The sequence below is a fragment of the Erpetoichthys calabaricus genome, chromosome 2 (genome assembly GCF_900747795.2).
Source record: "Erpetoichthys calabaricus chromosome 2, fErpCal1.3, whole genome shotgun sequence".
NCBI classification, from domain to species: Eukaryota; Metazoa; Chordata; class Cladistia; order Polypteriformes; family Polypteridae; genus Erpetoichthys; species Erpetoichthys calabaricus.
The window spans coordinates 309,134,281-309,157,208 of record NC_041395.2 but is presented as its reverse complement, the minus strand read 5'-3'; the positions used below and the strand labels follow the sequence as shown (position 1 = coordinate 309,157,208).

Sequence of the window (22,928 nt, the reverse complement as noted above, 5' to 3'; positions counted from 1 at the left end):
TGCCATGCCCGACGTTTTTTCTAACTGCCTGTATTAAATAATAGTAATAATATTTCTGTATTGTCTGTATTAAATAAATATTTTCAAATAATTTCATTTTTACAGAATTTTTTTTAGCTTGTATTAAATAATTTTCAAATGATTTTACTTTTGTTTTCCTCATAACCCATTAAAATCTTCTACTTTTATATAACATATTGGTCTGGGTGTGTAGGGGGCATGTCTAAATTTATATATATAGTAATATAGAGAGAGATTTTAAGAATGTCCCGTATTTCTAATTTTCTAATCTGGCAACCCAAAGCTACTACTATTGCTAATAATGATAATAATGTAAAGCCGGTGGTCTTCTCTAGTTCTGTTCTTAGTAGCCAATGTAAGCAAAACAGACACTTCACTCAGAGAGCTACAACACTTCACTCCCACCCTTCTGGCAGACATAATCCAGAAAGCTCACAAAGATGCCCCGTGCACCGTCCCATCCCCATGTCACATTTTCCTGGCCAAGCTACCCCAAACAGGTACAGTAACAAATGTAAATAATAAAAAGCTGGATCAACATAAAAGCTAGAAAGTTAGAACAATAAGTAACAACACATCTAACACAAACAGTTCTCTGTAACTGTAACCAAAACAATAACTTAAATAACATCCTACATTACTAATAATAGAACAAAGGGACTATGCCAGTTCAGAATCTCATTTTCCAAAAACTGATTCCAGGTCTAACAACTGGATATGTCAACAATTAATTTGTCCCCCTTTGTTAGTCACACAGTGATTGCTTTAAATGTGAATTTTTTCACATAAGGATTACAAGCTAAAATAAGAATAATGATGATTAATATAAAAATATGCATTATCATTATTATTGGCAGGCCTACATTTTTGGTAAAAAATGTCAAAAGCACAGGGGAAAACAGAAAAATTTCAGTGAATACCAAGTGGAGGCATGGAAAAACATACTATTTGTTGGTTTAAACAGTGGTATAAACAACAAAAGGAAGTTGATCAAGTGACATAGCGTGTTGGAGAAACTTGAAAGCTCAAGTTCACAAAGTCGCACAGTGGACAATTATACTGTTACAGGTTAATTTCAATCAGATGCCTTAAACTAATAAACAATATGCAGTTAATTTCAGTATATACGTATGATAAAGCTGCGTCCGGGATGTGGATCTAAAAAAGAAAGGGAAACCACACTGGAACAAAAGCACTGCTTTGACGCTGGGTGACGCTAGTTTGCAAAACCTAGCTGAGAACTTGCATACACCAGGGTTTGAGCTACTATGAAAATGTGCGTGGCTTTACGCCAAGTTTAGGTTTTACACATCGCAATATGAGCGTGGAAAACGGGAGTACGCAATATTTCTGTGCGTACACACTGTTTATACATGAGGCCTCTGGTGGTTGAAAACTGGAGTCATATTAGTGATTGGACTGTGTGTGAGAATGTGCCCTGCACTCCTAAAAATAAAGGTGCCAAAGAGGTTCTTCAGAACAGTGACACAGGGGAACCATTTTTGGCTACCAAAAGAACTATCGACACAAAGGTTCCAAAACAAACCTTTGGATCCACAAGAGGTTGGGAGCATGCACTGATACATCACAGTGCCGCACCCGGCAGCCATGTAATGCCGGTGATACCTCAGCACCACACTAGTTCGAATTGGGTCTTTAAATAATCATGAAGAGACGAGAACAGATTTGTAAAATTCAAAATTGGCTCATGAATTTAAAATGAGAAGAGCACAAGATAAGTTCAGGTTTTCTTGATCTGACAGTACCCTCCTGCTTTATACATCAGATTTCATATTATTATTTCTTATCTGGCTGATGCCTTTGAGGTGGCTTACAACAGGATGGATACAATTGGTTACGTTTAGTTTTTTTGTTTTTCCAAATGGAGCACAGGCAGGTGAAGTGACTTGCTCATGGTCACACAGTGTCAGTAGTGAGATTTGAACTCATAGCCTCCAATGTCTTAACCACTATGCCCGTCTGATATGTTGGGATCCTTTTCAAAGCCCAAAGAAAACTTTTACATGCAAATAACACTCCCCAAAATGAAACGTGTCTTTGTCAAGCAATGGTTCAACGCGGAGCCACACCACCCGATAAAATGCCATTAAAAACCATTATGTTTGAGAGTGTATGACAGGCCGTTTGACTGGCGGCCAGTCCAGGACTGGCACCCGATAAGTTTCAGCCCCTCGAGACCCTAAATAGATTAAGGGGGTTCGTAAAATATATGGGCAGACAATAATAATAATAATAAAGCAGAATGTGAAACGCAGAAACAAAGGATCTGGACCCGACTTCTTAAATAATTAATAAATAAATAAATAAAAACATGGGCAACGTGGCTTCGTTTTCCAGTCACAGAATGACTGCCCGGCCCAAACGCAATGTATCCAAAGTCAAAGTGCCTGCTACAACTGGAAGATGGCGTTGGTCTCTGACCGCTCTGCCTGAGCTCCGTACTCACTCACCTGTTGTTATCTCCGACTCCGACTGCTGATCGGCTTTACAACACCGCTGAAACCGTCGTGCCGGTGTTAACAGTGAAGAAATGCGAATTTGGTCGCAAATGGACGCAGGCATGCATGTACCACCGACGGAGCATATTTAGCTCATCGCTGCAGATCGCTGTGCTCCTCATCTTCCGTTACTCTCATCAGGTGCAGTGGCTGGGTGTGGTAACAGCCTTCAATGATTTCTGTAAAACGAGCCGTCTGGTAGCCCGCCCATCACAACCCAAATTCCTCCGACAATATTTGTGGGTCTTTTTTGTAAAGAAGCGCAGAGGGATATGAAGCCGCGCTGAAAGTAAAATTTGCAAAAAATGTGTTTACGCTCTATAATGTGTTCGACAAATCTGTACAATCCTTTCAGAAAGGGATCGCACTGTGAAAGGCGCTATATAAACTGTTGGTGAGACCTCTTCGGTGTAGTTCATGGTCAGATTTAGCCAGGAAAGTAGCTGTTGTGTACAACACTTATTTCAAACACTTACTTGTATTATAGACTGCACAATGCCCAGTCTATTGATTTATATGGCTGTTACAAGCCATGATTATATCATTATTATTTGTCTGTGACTTCATCTCCCTGATGATGTATTTACTTTATAAAAAAGGGGCAAAGCAGCTCCAGAATTTGTTTTTAAAATGACCAGAAATAAGAAAAGGGACCCAGCCATTCATAATTATAAGGTAGCATTGGCGACGGTATTTAGGACAGTAGTTAGTGGGTCTAACTCAGCACCTATCAAAGTACATACCAATCAATACTGTGACTTTATATTCTTATGCTGTTTGACTAAAAATGTGTTTTATTCATTTGCTCTTATATCAGTTACAGTGGTCTTTGATTTTTCGCTGTCCCTTTGCTACATGTATTTCTCAGAGAGCTAATTCTGTGCAGTTTAGTGGCACCTTATCAATATGCAGTCTTCTAAATTTGTATTCATCAAGTAAATTTAGGAATAAGTGGCTTGAAGTCCTCACTGGGTGACCCTGCATACGTCACTTAACACAGAAGTGCCAAAATTGTTAGGATGTGTGAATTCTGTCATGCGACTGCAAACCTACTTTTAGCAGTCACATCAGAATGCAGAACGATTATTAATATCCATCCATCCATCCATTATCCAACTCACTATATTCTAACTACAGGGTCACAGGGATCTGCTGAAAATGTGATGGGTTTGCTAGGCAGAAGTGACTGGCATGGACAGGCAAAAGGACCCAGCAGTGCCATAAAAGTAAGAGGAAAAGTAATCTTGTTGTAGGGATGTAAATAAACATGCCAATGAGGGAAGATGGGCAACAACAGCTGGCAGCATTAACTGCATGTGTGCTTATTGTCACCATGGTGAGGAGGAACTGTGGCCTTGGCGAAGGTGTGCAGATATTTCTATAGGATGCTAGGGGGCAGAGAAGCCAGCAAGGGTACCTACAGCCATCTTGAGAACAGAAGTGAGGCCAGGCAAGACATCCCAGCCAGCTGATGTGCCACTGTCTCTAGAGCAGGGGAATTGCCCAGGAGACCCGTCCACTTGGTCGGCAACACGGAACGCTCAAACCTTCAAGGGCAGCAGGCACCTCTTGAAAGTATTTAAGCCTGGGGTCCATGGTGGGGTCCAGCATAACGTAAATGTGAGTCTTGGCTGGAAGTGACCTCAGAATGAGCTTTAAAGTTCTTTTATAACCAGAGGCTGGATGAGTGTGGAGTGAAGAGATGAGTTTGGGAGAACATCCAACTGGTGGGAGGAGGAGAGACCACGGTGAGGATACGGGAGAAAGAAAAACAGACCAAAATGGGAAAAGGGAAGATTTGGATGAAGTATTATATTGGGAAAGTAGACAGGTCACCCCAGCAGGCAGGCAGATGGACACTTGAACCTGTGGAAGCAGGCTGAGCGAGACAGGAAGACTTTGTTTCACTTCTGTTAATTTGGTGTTTTTTGTTTCTTCATTGTTATGCCTTTGCTTGTGGTTATTATATGATACATCTACCATTTTGTTATGTTTTGGCTTCTCTGCACTCTTAAGAAAGATGGTTCTAAAATGGCACTTTACTGGGTTGTGTGGTCTCTTGTAGAACCATTGGTTTAATTCTGGGAAGGGTTATTTTCATATGATGTTGGTTCTTTGGGCTTTGAAAAGATTCCTAATCTGTGGACAAAACAGAAATCTTTAATGTATAGTGGGCTGCCTGTCCGGATCCTGACAGACCAATAAAACCTGAACTGAACCTGTGATACTGCAATGTATGCAGCAAGAGTTCTTTTAAAATTAGGAACCCATTGGTATTTTACAAATCTGTTATCTTCAGTTCATGATTATTTATGGAGCCTGTTATGGATCTACTGTAAATAAACACAAGTTCCTTCCGGACTCGACATGTGGATGATGTTATGTTTCTTGGCTGCTTTTCAAATATCATTTTTATGTCTGTTTTGTTAAATTTTGATTCCTTTGTTTATGTTAATATTCAGTTTCTATCTACCTGTGTACAGTATTTCCCAATATGTTCCCAGTGTTTCCTGGGTGGTCACCAAAGAGATAAGCCCATCTGCCCATCATTGCCAAGGGGCTGTTATCAGCCCCATAAAGGCTGGGAAAACCCACAGTCCCCTGAGGTTCATTCTGAATGTTCTCATGATGGTGGTGAGTTTTCTCCAGTGATCTTTGTTTTTATGTTATTTTGGGCTTTTCGACATCCGTGCTGTTTTTTTTATTGCTCTATTGGATCTTGTTGGTTGGGATTTCTTTGTGGTTTTGGCTCTTTTAAAAGAGACTTTTATTTTGGCAATGAAAGGGTTGTTCAATCCAGATGTATACCAGACCTTGGTGAAGAGTATATCCATATAACGGTAATACATCAATTCAGTGTTAATTAGATTGCAACAGACTGCTCCTTTATTACATCAGACTGTCCTTATATATATATATATATTGAAGATCTTGTTTGAAGTAAAGCAGTTCTCCCGTTAATTTTTGTGAATGCTGCCCTGCATCAAAGTTACACGACAGATTTGTTTGCATCTCTGCTTTGGATTGCCTAATTGGGAGGCTTTGTCTTCTGTGTTCTTTGTGCTCTTTGGAGCTTCTTGTTAAACAGAGCCTTTTTTGAATAATCAGTATTATATTTTATGTAGATTCTATGTTGCCCTTTGTGTGAGTAGTTGGGTTTTTGGTGGTATTCTCCCCCTCTGATGGGTGTTTTGAGCAACGATTGGGACTTTCGTGGTGGGGAACTCTCAAGTTCACAACAGATGGATCTTTCGGGAACAAAAAATGGTTCCCCTATTGCATCGCTCTGAAGAACCACTCTGGCACCTTTATTTCTAAGAGTGTGGTATCATTCTGGGTAAGGTGGGTGTTGCTCTGAGACCATCCTTTCATGTTTTAAAAAAATAGAAGAGAGCAACAAGTACTTAAAACAAAGACAACCGGTCTTTATTTTATGTAGTGTCTTTTGCAAAGTGTATAATTACAAGTGTTATGTACTAGCCAGGGTTTATGTTTTTATCTCTTTTCCTTGTCTTTTCCATTCATTTTCACTTTGGACTATTTCTTACGATTATTTATGTTATCATTACTCTGTTCATTTATCATTCCGTCAATATGTTTAATGTTTATTGTTCTTGTTATGTTTAACAGCTTGCCCAGTGCTGCTGGGATAATAATAATGCAAGTATTTTATTTGAGTAAACTAAGTATTGTGTTAGGCTATTCAGTCAGTCATTTGCCAGCCCGCTATATCCTAATACAGGGTCATGGGGGTCTGCTGGAGCCAATCCCAGCCAGCACAGGGCACAAGGCAGGAACAAATCCCAGGAAGGGTGCCAGCCCACCACAGGGTGCGCGCACACACACACACACACATCAAGCACACACTAGAGACAATTTAGGATCACCAATGCACCTAACCTGCATGTCTTTGGACTGTGGGAGGAAACCCACAAAATCATGGGGAGGACATGCAAACTTCACTCAGGGAGGACCTGGGAAGCTAACCCAGGTCTCCTGACTGTGAGGCAGCAGCGCTACCACTGCGCCACCGTGCCAACCTAGGATATTCATTACTTTAAAATGTAATCAGACTAAGTTATGCATGTGTCACCCCCCAACACTACTCCTGAGATTGTGCTGCTTTGTTTAGCACTGTTTGTTCAGCTCATCAACATAGCTTGAAGAGTAATTTTTCCCTCATCAAACAACAGTCAGTATCTCTGAATGACAAAGTGACAAATTGTTGCAAATTTATTAAAAATAAAAAAAGCTGAAATATCACATTGATACAAATATTCAGACCCTTTGCTATGACAGTTGAAATATGGCTCAAGTGCACCCCTTTTTATTGATCATTGTTGAGATGTTTCTACACCTTGATCGAAGTCAACCAGTGGTCTGCTCAGTAGTTAGAAAAAGTGCACATCTGCCTGATAATGTAGTAGGACGTATGACGAGGCAGGGCAAAAACCAAGTGCTTGGTGTGCCAACTGAACAAAAACCTATTTAATTCCATAAAAAATAATAAAAAGTGATGATAACACACACTCGTAGGTGCTCTTTGTTAGGGACAATTCCCTGAATCAGTGCTTGCTCCAGGTCACAACTTCTTTCTTCTCTCTCTCTCAGTCAGACACCACCTTCTGGGAACACCTCTGTTTTATATTAACCCCCTGGGAGGGAAAGGGCTTCCTTGGCTTCATTGCCTTCAAGGTGAAGGTTCTTGTGGCTGTGAGGGAAAAAGGAGATAAGTCTGTTAGTGACAGCAACCTGTCTTGTGCTAGGGTGGTACCAGATACCTTAGGTGAGTCTGGAAGGTGACCTTCTGGCGCTTATTCATAACAATAGATCTATAGATTATACTTAATTTGTCCCCAAGGGGAAATTAAATTGAAGGTTCCACAGGTGACAATGTGCATGAGAGCAAAAACCAAGTAATAATATTTTAGAAATTGACTGCAGAGCTTAGAAACAGGATTGTGTTGAGGCACAGATTTGAGGTAGGCTGCCAAAATAGTTCTGTTCTGAAGTACTGAAGATTCGCAAGAGCACAATGGCCTCCATAATTCTTAAATGGAAGAAGTTTGGAACAACCACAAGTCTTTCTAAAGCTAGCAACCAGGACACACTGAGCAACTGGGAGAGTAGGGTCTGGGTAAGAGAGTTGACCAAAAACTCAATGGTCACTCTGGCTGAACTCCAGAGAACCTCTGTAGAGATGGGAGAAACATCCAGGAGGACAACCATCATTGCAACACTCCGCCAATCTGGGCAAAAGCATCTCTTCAGTAAAAGACACATGAAAGCCTGCTTAGAGTATTCAAAATGGCACCTAGAGGACTCTCAGATAGTGTGAGACAAGATTCTCTCGTCTGATCATTTCTAAGTGTCGAGTCTGAAGGATCAGGAACATCACCTTAGCACTACCATTCCAGCAGTGAAGCATGGTGGTGGGATTGTTTTTCAGTGGCAGTAACTGGGAGACCCTAGTCAGGGTCAAACAAAAGCTGAATGGAGCAAAATACAGAGATATCCTTAATGAAAACCTGGTTCAGAACACTGACACTAAGCACAAACCAAAGACAAACTAGGACTAGTGGCCAGCCACAGCCTTGACTTGAACCCTTTCAAAAATCGCTGGAGAGACTTGAAAACATCAATTCATCCAACCTTCCAGAGCTTGAGAGAATCTACAGTGACGAATAGCAGAAAGCCCTCATATCCAGGTGTGTAAAGCTTGTCATGTCATACCCAAGAAGACTCCAGGTTAGAATTGCTGCTTCAAAAGAAAGAAAGGAGACTGAGCACTTCAGTTTTGTATTTTATTTTTCATTTCACTTTGTCATTGTGTGGTATTTAGTGTTACCTAACGAGGGGAAAAATAATTTAAAATGTTTTTAGCACAAGGCTGCAATGTAACAAAATTAATAAAAAGTGATGAAGTCTGAAGACTTTCTGAATGCAGTGTAAACAGTAAAAACATTGAAATAGCTATAAAATATGGGGATTACTATTCAGAAACACAACACTCTGTTTTCATACAACACAAAGAAGAGAGTGAAGGAAATGGAGAATCAGCGATTAGATCAGCTTCTTCCCAGTTACAGCAGACTGGGTTCATATCCATGGGTATGGGTAGGTGTAAATGTGGGTTTTTCTTCAGGTACTCCAGGTTTCCTTCCACATACCAACGTCATTTGCAATATAATCAGTGACTCTAAAGTGGCCCAGTGTCGCTGTGTGTGACCTGGCATCCTGTTCAGGGTTGATGCTGCTGTTATAGGTGTCACTGAACTGGACTAAGCAACTCCAGACTATGGACGGACGGGCAGTTGTGGTACACACATGTCTACCACACGTGTGCAAAGTGTTTTCCTGAAACCTAGAAATGGTAAGAGCACATCCACTGTCTGCACTCTCTGTGTTTTCACTCTTGGATGCAGAACCTACTGTGCTACAACAAACTTAGCATCTCATGCCATTCATGCAAATGTGTCTGGGAGCTGCGCTAAAGCTGAAAAAAATGGCAGTATCCCTCTTTGCATATTGAGGAACTAGAAAGGTGAAAGCCTTTGTAGCACTCCCTCCTCCTCCTCCTCTCATTCTCTGAGAGCACAAAATCAAGAAAAACACAGAATTCGGGGGCAGCAGAATGCAAAATGGGTGGAAGCCATAATGTGAGCTTCCCAGAATCAAAGGTTTTGTAAAATGAAAACAGCTTTTTTTTTTTAATTCCTCTTATAATAAAAGCCAGATCATAATAATCTTTGAAACAAACTTGAAGTTGTCTTCAGGCAATGTTACAAAGATTACAAAAAAGAAAAAAAAAACAATGAATAGTACCTCTGCAACTATTTTAAAACATATTGTCTCATCCAAGAAAATAATTTAGAGTGACCTTTACTTTATCAGGGTTTGAATCTTAAGTGCAATCGCTGTCTGTGTGGAATTTACACTTTCTCCCCATCTCTATGAGTTTTCCTCACACATACCCAAAGATTTGTGTTCAGTTGATAATAATAATAATAATTCTTTACATTTATATAGCACTTTTCTCACTACTCTCCACACAGGGAGGACCCGAGAAGCGAACCCACAATCTCCTTACTGCAAAGCAGCAGCACTAGCACTACCACTGCGCCACCTCTGAGGGTATAATGTTTAAGCAAGCGCTCTGCCATTTGAGCTAATTCCCCAACCACTTTATGGTTGATGGCTGATTCGTGGTAGTGGGAGGGAAAGTCTATTCCAAAATTGGTTGTTCACATCCCCTTCTAGCACCTGAGCCTTGGATTGCTTGAGTCCAGTAATTACCCCAGTCCATTCCAGACATCCTTCATGTTATTCTGAGCGAGTTTATTTTCTATTTTAGCTTTGTAAGTTTCCTTTCCTTCACTCAGCTTGTACTTTACCACATGCTATACGTCCTTCACAGCTTTTTTGTCACCGGATTTGAATTCTCTCTTTTTCTCATTCTTGGCTCCTTAGTAGTCCAAGTCCTGTTGCTTGGGAAGCAACGCACTGTTTTTGAGGGTACCACTGTATCGACTCAGAAGTTAATATAATGGCTTGTGATGCAGTGACCATCTGACATGCACATCTTTTCCCATATCTATCCTGCAAGCATCCGGTTTAAAGAACACGTTACTCCTTTGCACCTGATGCTACTAGAAAACATTCCACACTATACACTCTCTTCATTGGATTAAGTAAGTTTGAAAATGTTACTATTTTATTATTAAAAGTTGTGCCCATCCGTCTGTCTGAGTCCATTATTCATTTTCAGGATTACAGAGATTTAGAACCTATCTGGGAATTTTAGCAAGAACCAAAGTTAAATGTGATGACAGCCCATCACCAAGCACCCCCATGTGTACACTCAAACCAGGTGAATCACCCAGCCCTGTACATCTTTGGGATGGAACAAGAAACCAAAGTATCTGGAAAAAGACAAAGAGAACTTGAAAACTCAACACAGTGACTGTATTGGGAGATATCAGAAACTTTGGAATTCAAGGAAATAAGGATATATCATCTTATTAGACAGATGCCGCTTGGCTTTGGTCTTTAGAAGTGTGTAATTTTGTCCATTGAAACTGACCAACATTATAGCTGTAAACCAGTGCAATGCATTAAGCCTGTTCTTACTAAAGTGTGATATTGAAATATACACTCAGCGAGAAAATTATTACACACACCTGTACAGTTGTGGCCAAAGGTTTTGAGAATGATACAAATATTGGTTTTCACAAAGTGTGCTGTTTCAGTGTTTTTAGATCTTTTGCCAGATGTTTCTATGGTATACTGAAGTATAAATACAAGCATTTCATAAGTTGCAAAGGCTTTTATGGACAATTACATTAAGTTTATGTAAAGAGTCAATGTTTGCAATGTTGGCCCTTCTTTTTTTAAGACCCCTGCAATTCGCCCTGGCATGCTGTTAATCAACTTCTGGGCCAAATTCTGACTGATGGCAGTCCATTCTTGCACAATCAATGCTTGGAGTTTGTCAGAATTTGTGGGTTTTTGTTTGTCCTCCTGCCTCTTGAGGACTGACCACAAGTTCTCAATGGGATTAAAGTCTGGGGAGTTTCCTGACCATGGACACAAAATTTTAATGTTTTGTTCCCAGAGCCAATTAGTTATCACTTTTGTCTTATGGCATGTTGCTCCATCATGCTGGAATAGGCATTGTTGGTCACCAAACTGTTTTTGGATGGTTGGGAGCAGTTGCTCTTAGAGGATGCTTTGGTACCATTCTTTATTCATGGCTCTGTTCTTAGGCAAAATTGTTAATGAGCCCACTCCCTTGGCTGAAAAGCAAATCCACACATGAATGGTCTCAGGATGCTTTACTGTTGGCAAGACATAGGACTGATTGCAGTGCTCACCTTTTCTTCTCCGGACAGTCTGTTTTCTGGATGTCCCAAACAATCGGAAAGGGGATTCTTCAGAGAAAATACTTTACCCCAGCAGTCCTCAGCAGTCCAATCGCTGTACCTTTTGCAGAATATCAGTCTGTCCCTGGTGTTTTTCATAGAGAGAAGTGGCTTCTTTGCTGCCCTTCTTGACATCAGGCCATCTTCCAAAAGTCTTCACTTCATTGGGCGTGTAGATGCACTCATACCTGCCTGCTGCCATTCCTGAGCAAGCTCTGCACTGGTGGTGCCCGTAGCTGAATCAACTTTAAGAGACGGTCCTAGCACTTGCTGGACTTTCTTGGGTGCCCTGAAGCCTTCTTCACAACAATTGAACCTCTCTATTCTAATTCACTCAGCATGACAGAGTGATCTCCAGCCTTGTCCTAGTCCACACTCTCACCTGTGTTAAAGAGAGGATCACTGAAATGATGTCAGCAGGTCCTTTTGTAGCAGGGCTGACATGCAGTGGAAATGGGTTTTTTTGGGATTAAGTTCATTTTCATGGCAAAGAGGGACTTTGCAATTAATTGCAATTCATCTGATCACTCTTCATAACATTCTGGAGTAGATGCAAATTGCCATCATAAAAACTGAGGTAGCAAACTTTGTGAAAATTAATATTTGTGTCATTCTCAAAACTTTTGGCCACAACTGCATGATGGTCATGTGATTATCTCATCGGCCAATCATGTAGCAGCAGCATAATGCATAATATCATGCCGATACAGGTCAGGAGTTTCAGTTAAAGTTCACATCAAACATCAGAATGAGGGAGAAATGTGATCTCAACTGCTCGCCAGCCACTTCACGTCTCTGCCGTTCGCGTATGTGGATTTCACTTTCACCAAATAACAAATCTTTTAATTCTCGCGGATAGACCTCTTCATTAGGAAGAAACACTACTTTTCCCTGATGGCAACATGAATTAGACAATCTACAAGTCTCCGACTTAAACTTTAAACCCAAACAATATCTACATACTTCTGTCATATCACCTATGTCCATATATTTGATCTCTTTTCACTGTTCCGTTATTTCACCAAGTAATAGTTTTTGTTTCTTAGCACTAATGGGATCTTTACTATCAGTTCTTTGAGACTTTTGAATTTTAGTACTTAAATAATCTCTAACCTGCTCTGCATGTGTATCGCACCAGCGTTTTTGAACCTCTTTACGACATTCTCTTTTGTCTTCTACTCTTTGTCTTTTATTTCTGACCCTGTTTGGAGCTGAGGGTACAGGAACTATGTCTGACAATAGCATTCACACGAATGAGAAATGAATGGACCGTGGGCGTGGACCGTGGGACTTGTCAAAATCTTTTGGCAAAAAGTATCATCTCGCAGGACCTGAAATTATCCCTCGCGGGTGTTGAAATTATCTCTGAGAAAGTCTCATCCCAGGATTTCCTTTTATGATAGAGAGATTTAGATGGCCAAGGCACTGCTGACATATCTGAAATTATCATTATGTACAGACCACAGCATGCATTAAAATTTCACGATTGATTTGAATTTAGTTTTGTCAAGTTTGACTTGCTTGTATGGAATGTTACTTGCTTTTAATAAATTTAATAAAATGTTAAAAAAAATATTTCAAGATACTAAGGATTAAATGATAAACTCGGTATTTTTCAGGTTGAAGTTATTGCTTCACAATGATGGTATACATTCATTTATCACATGAAATTGTATTCTAAAGTGGAGTATATTTTAAAAACATAACTAGCTTGCTCTGGCATTTTATAATGCAGATTAAAGGATGCATTGTGAAAAAAGCCTTAAAACTTATTTGAATATGTCCACTTTGATGTTGCAGAAGTTTTGATTTAAGAAAACATACCTTTTGGGTTACTGGGGAATGTCTGTGACAAAATTTTCTTGTTTTAACATTTAATTGAATTTACTTAAAATCAAAAAACATTCCATACAAGCAAGTCAAGTTTTACAAAACTAGGTTTGAATCAAATCAACCCCCACTCATGAGAAAAAGAGCTGGGGCAAAAGAGTACAACTTTAAACTAGTAAAAATAAGTAAATAGAAAAATTCATAAATGAATAAAAAGAAATAGAATAAAAAAGAGGGAAGAGAATCTGCTTCCTCAATTTAAGTGCTTATTCTGAAATTCTATCGATTAGATCTTGCAAGGTTCTGAAAAAGTTTTGCACAGATTCATCCATCCATCCATTTTCCAACCCGCTGAATCCGAACACATGGTCACGGGGGTCTGCTGGAGCCAATCCCAGCCAACACAGGGCACAAGGCAGGAACCAATCCCAGGCAGGGTGCCAACCCACCGCAGGACACACACAAACACACCCATCCACACACCAAGCATACACTAGGGCCAATTTAGAATCGCCAATCCACCTAACCAGCATGTCTTTGGACCGTGGGAGGAAACCCACGCAGACACGGGGAGAACATGCAAACTCCATGCAGGGAGGACCCGGGAAGCGAACCCAGGTCCCCAGGTCTCCCAACTGCAAGGCAGCAGCGCTACCCACTGCGCCACCGTGCCGCTTGCACAGATCCTCTAAGTGAGAATTTGATTTTTTTCAATTTCAAATACTGTAGTATATAACATCAGTTACCCACTGACTTAAAAGAGGTGAGTTAGGATTCTTCCAATTAAGCAATATAAGTCCTTGTGCCAACAGTGAAGTAAATGTGATTACAGTTTGTTCTTCTCCACTTTAAGCTCATCTGGAAGAACACCAAACACAGCTGCTAATGGGTTAGAAAGGATTGTGACACCAAGGCTGTCTGACAGGCATTTAAAGATTTTGGTGCACGCCAAAAATATATGGCCCAATGAGGCTGGAACTAGATTGCAATGTTTGCAGGTTGGATCTTGCCCTGGAAACATTTTGGTCAATTTTAAATGAGACAGATGTGCTCGATATATAATTTTAAGTTGAATAATTCTATGCTTTGCGCATATGGAGCTTGAGTGAATTCTGTGCATTGTTACCTTCCACTCCTTTTCTGAAATGTTGAGTGAGAGCTCCGTTACCCACTGTACTCAAGGATCTTTGCAAGGGAGGGACTTTAAATGCTTTTATATATTACCGAAATGCTGTCTCAGTCCTCGAGACTGACCAATATTTTTTCTGGAATAAAGGTAGGTGGTGAAAAAATTTTCTTGAGGTAAGGTGTAAGAAAGGCAGAGCCATTCAAATTTGCATACAGTGGAAGCAGATGCAGCAAACATATGGGTGTTTAGATAAATTGCTGGTGTGCAGCAGGTCGACATGGTGCAGCACATTAAAGCAAAATTACTTGTGATATCATTATAGAAGAGTTAAGTTCACTTTTTGCAATTCAATGTTATATTTAAAGAAGAAATATAAATGTTGCTTGTTCATGACTAAGTTACAACTGTTGCGGGTTTATACATATATCTGAAAAGATAAAATGGCCAGACACTGTTGAACTTGTTACTTGAATGCAGCGTGATCATTTAATAAAGAATACTGAAGAATATGTGCCTGCTGGTCTTTGTTCCTTTTGTGATGGTGCAAAGTGAGCATTCCTGATACATCTGTGTGTTTAACTGACACACTGTAGCAAACAGAGCAGCCTGAGTCCGCGTCCTAAGTGGAGGTCTTGAGTCGAGTGAGTATCGTATGCCCCCATAAGGATACTCGCTTGTCTATTCGCAGTAGGTGACATGAGTTTAGTAATGACACCCCCTCTAGGCCAAGCTATATTCGGCCTATTATCCTATATTTGCTTCTGCTGTTCTGTTTCTTCTATGGTCATGTTCTGCCATGGCTGGGAACAACAAACAGATGCTCGCTCAAATTATATGATTATTTTTTCTTTAAGTGGTGTTTGCTTTTTACTAATTACATTCTGTTTCATTACTTTACATAGCCTACTTAGAGAAACTCCCGCTAAGTGTCAGCGTTGTGATGAACAGCGCATGTAAAATTTAATTGTACTTGGTACAAATAACAAGAAATCTGAAGTTAACTGATTACACTGCATTGTACCTACTATATAATAAAACACTAAGGTCTGTGTGTCCAGTCCCTTAGGGAACTCTGATTGGTTAGTTTGGTTTTGGTGACGTGACGAAAGAGGAAGTGCGAATGTAAGACACACGAGAAAGAGTAAAGGCACATGCTGAGAGATTTGCCTTCAATGATCGAAAGTATAAAACTGGACAGAAGGTGAGAAAGGCGCCTTGAAAATAATGACAGAGTCTGAGAAGCAGGTTTTACTGGAACACTTGGCAGAGGGAGCACCAGTCAAGAGAGGTTCAGACAAACACAAATACAGGGGTGCTAAAGGTGTACAACTGGCAAAATATAGAAAATATTTTAAAATTATTCTATTACCTGTCTTTGACAAGTACTGTAGCTAGTTTTTAATACAGGTATTAGATTTTTAAAATAGTCAAGCCACCTGCAGGTCTCACTTTCCACAGCCTGTTGTTTGTATTCAGAAAATGAAAGAAGCAGAGCGTGCGATAGGGCAGATCAAAGCGCCACAGAGTATCAAATGTTTTAATGCATGATTATCCACTCTTGCTGAGGATTTGATCAGTTAGTTACTATATGTCAATGTGTAATCTGGTTTGTTCCTTTTGTTTTGTGGGTGCTTCCACAATTGGTGGGGCCACCTGCCCATCATCGCAGGGGACTGTCCTCAACCTAATAAAGGCTGAGGAAAATCCACAGTCCCTTGCAGTTCATTGTGATAGTGCTTATGGAGCAGGTGAGTTTCTACGGTGATTTTCTGAATTCTTTTGACATTTTGCTGTGTTTTTTTTTGCTTTTCTTTGGATTGCGTATTAGAACATCATTTGCCTTGGATTGCCTTGAATCTTTTAAGCAATTCCTTACACAGCACTGTTTATAAAAATTAATCTTATACAGAGTGAGTCAAAATTATGTTAACATTTGAATGGCGGAAACAATTTATTCAAAAAACATACTTCATATGTGCAAGATGATTTACAGGAATGTCTCGACATGTTTGCCATCATCGTCAACACATGTACGATATGTGGCAAATAAATTGTCCACAAAAATTGTATATAAGTATATACATAGCAATATCATTAGTGTTAACAAAATTTTGACCCACCTTGTATTTATAAATATTCCATATGACTCTTTTTATTATTTATCGAGGTTTGATGGTTGTCCCCCCCTCTGGTGGGTAATTTAAGGGGTTTGGGGACTTTTTTTACTTAGGAATGCTCTAGTTCAAAATAGTATGAGCTCCAGTATCAAAGCTTAGATTGGAAGGGAGAAGTAAATGTATGAGTCTGAGAGAGAAGCTGGTTTGAGAAGGCAGTTTACAGCTTAATTACCTGTATGTCCTTTCTTAGTTGTTTGTCTGAGGCCAAATTTGTGCATCCTTTGAAACTGGAGAAAATGCTGACAAGGACAATCATTGTGCTGGAAGTGGAATAGTTGAGCAGTTTCATTGGTGAATGCACCCGCCCCCAAAATGATTTGAGAAGGTGTCTTAAGAAGCCACAGAATTCCTTTAAATTAAGGCTGACACAGGGGCTTATTATCTTATTCTCTCTCTCTCTCTCTCTCTCTCTCTCTCTCTCTCTCTCTCTCTCTCTCTCTCTCTCCCTCTCTCTCTCTCTCTTCCATTTCCCATCCTGAGAAGAGGAGGACACTCCAATGTGCCTATTCTTGCCACTCCATGCAAAGGTCTTGTGAGAGCAAAAACCAACACAAACCAAAGACGAATAAGAAAGACAGCCACCTGGTAGTAAGCATTCGGAAACAAGATGAACTGCTGCTTGGGTTGCAATGATATTTTTGGCACACTCAATTTACTTTGTTTATTACTCTGGTCATCTTATCTTTAATACATGAAAAATAAGTGTATATCATGGTGCTCTATCTAGTTGTGTGGGGTTATAGAATGTAAAGGAAAAGAGAGGGCATGTTAAACTACAGTGGCAGTTAAGGGGACGGAACTTGAAACATTCTGTTAAGAGTATAAAGGGGAGAATAGGGTCACCCTGGGACCCTAACATGACAAAACAGCATGTGTAGATGCCACAGGGGCTGGGCAGGCATCCCAGCCAGAAGAGGGGATGGTTCCTTACCCAGATGGGAGGTTCCTATCAGGCAGATGGGTATCGCACCCGGGGAGGAGAAAGAGACCAGACCCAGAAGGAAGGACCGGAAGAGATGGATGGGCAGCCCACTGAAAAGGAAAGATGCCTCTGGGGGCTTTTTTCTTCCCCAGTACATTAGGTGGCAGCAGCCCCAGATATCCTTGCCCAGTGGAAAGCCAGTAGGGCATGCTGGGAAATGGGTGCTACGACAGCGCTGCAAGCTCCCTGTTATAATGGGCTTCCGTCCATTATCTCATTGTATTCTGTACATGTGACATACTACCACTACTACAGTACTAGCAGTAGACAGTACTACTACTACTGCTAGAAATTAACAAACATTCTTTGTTTTCTGGGGTATTGAGTGTTGGTTGATGTGTGAATAATGTATTTAAATGAGTTTTGCACAAGGTTGTAACATAATAAAATGTGACAAAATTAAGTGTTTGAGTACATTCTGAATGCTCTGTGTTCAGGTAAAGGTTGATATATACTGTAGATAGATACTTTAAATGACTGACCATGAATCACTCACTTCACTTGTTGTTAATTACAAAAAAATAGACGTAATTGCACTTGTCACTTATCAGTTGATTTTCGTAAAGGTGTCAGGTATATGGCGGCATATGTTATGGAGAGAAAACATTTTTTTTTAAGGAAATTGACTGCAGCCCTGTTTTGACCAGCTGCGGTCCCTGAATGATGATCAGCTGTCAGGCTATTAGAGGGAAACACACCAGAATAACATGCAAAAAAGAGGTAAGCAAAATCTCGGCACTAATTCAAATCAGCTCCTGATGAAGTTAGATAACATGCTGTCAAAACAAGATGCCTAGCTAGCAAAAGTACAAACCTGCAACCTTTTGGACTTTGGTGGGGAAAGGTGAGTATGATGGCAGTGGTACACCACAAGGTAACAAGCACCTGCTTCCCCATGTAAGATAGGCGCTATATTGCGCCCGACCCGACACAGATTGACACGGAGGCACGTTTAAAACAGAACAAAATATTCATTTTTCTTCGTCTGTGGGCTATGCCTTCCTTGTACCCACAGACACAACACAGTCCAAAAGCACAGCACACCAAGTATCACAAAAGCACTAAACACTCCTCTCTGGCACCACCACTACTCCCAGGCAACCTTGTCCTCCTCCACCCAACTCTGGCCCCTGAGTGGTGGTCGCTGGTTCCTTTTATAGTCCACCCGGAAATGCTCCAGGTGCTTGATCGCCAAGTTCCGGCTGCACTTCCGGGTGTGATGAATATGCTGTCCACACGGACTCAGGAGTCCCAATTACAGCACCCCCTGGCGGTGCCTGTGTGGACCCAAAAGGGCTGCACCCAACTCCAATTCCCATGGAGCCCAGCAGGAAACCAAGGCACCGCTAAAACCCAGGGGGGCAGCCATCTAGCGTCCAGGGGGAGGTATTGCACTGTCCAGGGCTGCTCCCCCTGAATACAGTGTGCAGAGGCATCCCGGCTGGGCATTGACCCCCGCCGCCTGCCACACCCAGTAACCACCTGCACTTCTAAGAAGAGGTCATCCATCTGAAGCTAAGCATGTTTGGAGCCTGCCAGTACTTGGATGGGAGACCATCTAGGAATAGGTTGGGGTTTCTAATAATAATAATTCATTACATTTATATAGTGCTTTTCTCAGTACTCAAAGCGCTATCCACACAGGGAGGAACTGGGAAGCGAACCCACAATCTTCCCCAGTCTCCTTAATGCAAAGCAGCAGCACTACCACTGCGCCACCTGTGAGGACTACTACTGAAAGAAGTGTTGGTGAGGCCAGCCGGGGAAACTTACCCTGTGGTCTCAATGTAAATCCCAATGCCCCAGTGCAGTGATGGGGACACTGAGCTGTCAAAATGGTGCCCTCCTTCACATGAGACATAAAACTGAGGTCCTGACTCTTTGTGGTCATAAAAGATCCCTGGGCATCCTTTGTAAAGTGTAGGGTGTATTCTGATGTCCAGGCTAAATTGCCCTCCATGGCCTTGTCATTCTGGCTCTCTAATCGTCCCCTGTCTCTAACAGTCTCTCTCTCCCATGTGTGGTGAGCGTTTTGGCATAAAAATGGCTGCCGTCACATCATCCAGGTGAATTCTACACATTAGTAGTGACTGATGTGGCTCCCCACTCACTAAAACACTTCAGTAGTGAGAAAAGCACTATATAAATGTAAAGACTTTATTATTATTATTATTATTATTATTATTACTAGCTGTGTAAGCCAGTGCTGTAAAAAGCATGGGGTGCTAGAAACTATTGAAATCGTCTGAACAAAAAATTAAATGTCAAGATGTCAGGTAATTGAAAGTTTCTTCGGAGGTTTCATTTTGCTGGCATTTTCGCCACGCTTCTGTGTTAGCGACTAAGCAACTTTGTCTTTCTTCAGAGATTTCGTTTTACTGACATGCTGGCCTCGCTTGCGTATCCTCACAGGTGGAGCCCTTACCCCGACTCCACTTCTCACTGTCAGACCGGACAGACACACACTTCCACGCGTAGATGTTTATATATAAGATTATTATTATTATTTTTATTGTTATTATAGGCAATCAAGTATATAGTCTGACAACAGAGGAAGATAAACTTGCCATACAAACTTTTAAATGTGCTAGAGTAGTTGTCACAAGATTTTAGCGTTGAACCCCCTTAGCACTGATGAGCAACCTCTTAGACATACCCATGTTAATATGGAAGATTATTTGTGCCAAAATTGAATGCAATCCAACATGTTAACTATGTTGAAATGCAAAACATTTGCAAGTGGTGCCTTTGATTTTGGCTCAGTTTTATCATGTCATGTTAATGTATTGTATCATAATTAAAAATATATCAACCAAACGATCAATTGATTTTCACTGTGGCACACAGTGTTATTGTCAGTTGAAAATGCAATACATTCTAAGTCAGGTTCAATAATCACATGCCATACCTAAAAGCAAGGCAGGTGTATTGAATTTCGCTCCATGTGTATTGTGTCTTGAAGTGAGACCACACTTTAATTGTGCCAAAACTAAATGTAATCAAAAGGTTGGGCAAGTGGCATCAACAGTTGGAGAAAAGAGGTGTTCCACGTCTAAACATTTCTGTGTTCTGGCGGCACACATAAGCTTCATCAGTATGGTCTTTGTAGTGGTTACCCTTTTTTCAGGTGTCGCTGAAAATGTTTCTCCTTATGTTTTTAAGATGTCTGAAGTTAATTCTTTTTATACATGTTAAATTAAAACAATCAGGTTATATTTTTGAGGTGTGGGTTGCTAGTCATTTTAACAAATACTGAATATAGAGAAACATCTGTTAGTGGCACTGTGCTTGGTGTATTTGTAGGTTTTTATTCATACCCTCTGTGACAGACAGTTACTATATAGTGTTTCCCTTCTTTTGACGGGCAAGAGGACTAGATCATCATTTTGAATGCCAGCTTCCAGCTTTTCAATGAGAAGGCAGATGCCCTGCCTTATCACTTTCCTGTTCACCTTCTTTCCAAGTGCAACACACTTGTGATTGGAAAGCCTCTTTCCCCAACTGTTTATGGCTGTTGCTCCACATTTTTTGATATAGTCAGTTAATTTAATTTTGACACAATTCAAGTGTGGTCTCGAATCGAAATACAGTATGCACGGAGCTGCCACTAACCAAATTGCAATATGTCTGCTTTGCTTTTAGTTATGACATCCAATCTATGGACGTGAATCGAAATGCAAAACACTTTTGTATTTTTATGGTCAATGATTTGGTTGATATGTTTTTAATTATGACACTGTAAAATTGTGTCAAAATCTAAAGCCCCATTTACATATGAATTACATTTCAATGTAGTTAACACGTTGGACTGAATTTAATTTTGGCATGAATATTCTTTCATAAGTTAGTAAAGTGTACACCAATAAAAGACTTCTTAAAAATTTTAAAGAGTTACTTTTCATACTTAGAACTAAATGCCTAAAAATATTTTGGAAAGTTATTGACTGCATCAATGATCGCTACACTTATAAAATGTTTCAAATGACATTCTTAGCTACAGGCGCTGGGTGGCTTGTTGGCTATCTGAGTGCCAGATCTTACAGTTTGAGGTGCTGCTGTTCTCTCTCTGTGAAGTGTACTTTTGACATATTTGCCAGGTCCATAGACAGCTAAGCCTTCTTGACAGGGTGTAAGTACACTCGGGCAGGAGCTTTCCAGCCACAGGACATCTGATTTGTCAAATCTTGTATCTGTCTTGAGCACCACTAATGTGACTGGTAATTCTATGCTGCCCACTGATTTTATAAACATATGCATGGCATGTGCACAGTATAAGGTATGCATAATTCACTTTAATGAGAACTTAAGGTACATTTAAAATGCAGGAAGAATAACGTTTTTTTAAGAATAAGGAACACCTAGACACCTGAATACCCTAAATCACTGAGTCAAATAAGTAATTTCACATGCTGGCATTCCCAGGGTCAAGTATGAAAATGTCAAAATACCTTGGTGAGATAGTTCTGGTGAGCATATATGGAAGATCAATCTTCAGTGGCTTTGAAAAAGGTTTGATTGTTGTGACAGGCTTGTCTGAACAGTTTATCTTGATGTTTCACAAAGTGACCTTAGTATGGCAGGCAGAGCAGCAAAGTGTAGAAGGTTTCAATCCTTATGAAATTTATGCATTCATCTGAAGTGTAGTGCTGCATATTTAAGATCTGACTCTTACTTGGGTTATTTACTCCCACAAAACAGTAGAAGGCAGCATCTCTGGGTTACAGTACCTATAAGGGTAACCACAGGGCATGCTGGGAACTGTAGTCCCATTGGGCAGCCCTGTTGGGGTCTGTGGGTATCAGCAGGGGGTGCTGAAGGGATTAATGGTCCCTACTTCATAGGACTTCTGTCTAAGCCAGAAGTGCTTCTGAGGGACTGTGTCGTGGCATCAGAAGTACTCCCGGGTCATGGATAAAGGAAGCAGCTCTGCTTCAGTAGAATGGAGTTTGAGTCGGGTGGAAGAAAGACAAAGCTTACTTGGGAAGTGTGGAGGAGCAGAAAGGAAAGGTGCTATATAAATAAAATCTATTATTATTATTATTAAGAAAGACAGAAAAAGGATTGTGATTGTGCTTTTTTGAAGGCTATTATACTAAAAAGAAGCATTTCTTAAGATAATTTATTATAATAAACCTTTCATTTGAACCCAGGATTTGTGTCTGTGCAGTTGTGTCTGGGGTTTGGGGTCCTGCAATGCCCTCTAATAGTCACACTGTTTTTTTATCATTCATTTTTTGTTCCACATTTGCTTAATCCAATACAGGGTTAAAGCTGTCTAATCAAGATCTCCAATAATGAAATGGATTGGATTGAAAAACAAGAACCAGAATATTCCACAGGAAAAGGATA

The 22,928-nt window shown here is 40.4% G+C and overlaps 1 protein-coding gene across 1 annotated transcript in view; it reads right to left on the bottom strand.

Moving 5' to 3' along the window:
* The window catches only part of atp5md (ATP synthase membrane subunit k), a 550,207-nt gene that overhangs the window by 312,253 nt on the left and 215,026 nt on the right, over nt 1-22,928 (bottom strand). The gene's annotated exons all lie outside the window — the stretch shown is intronic.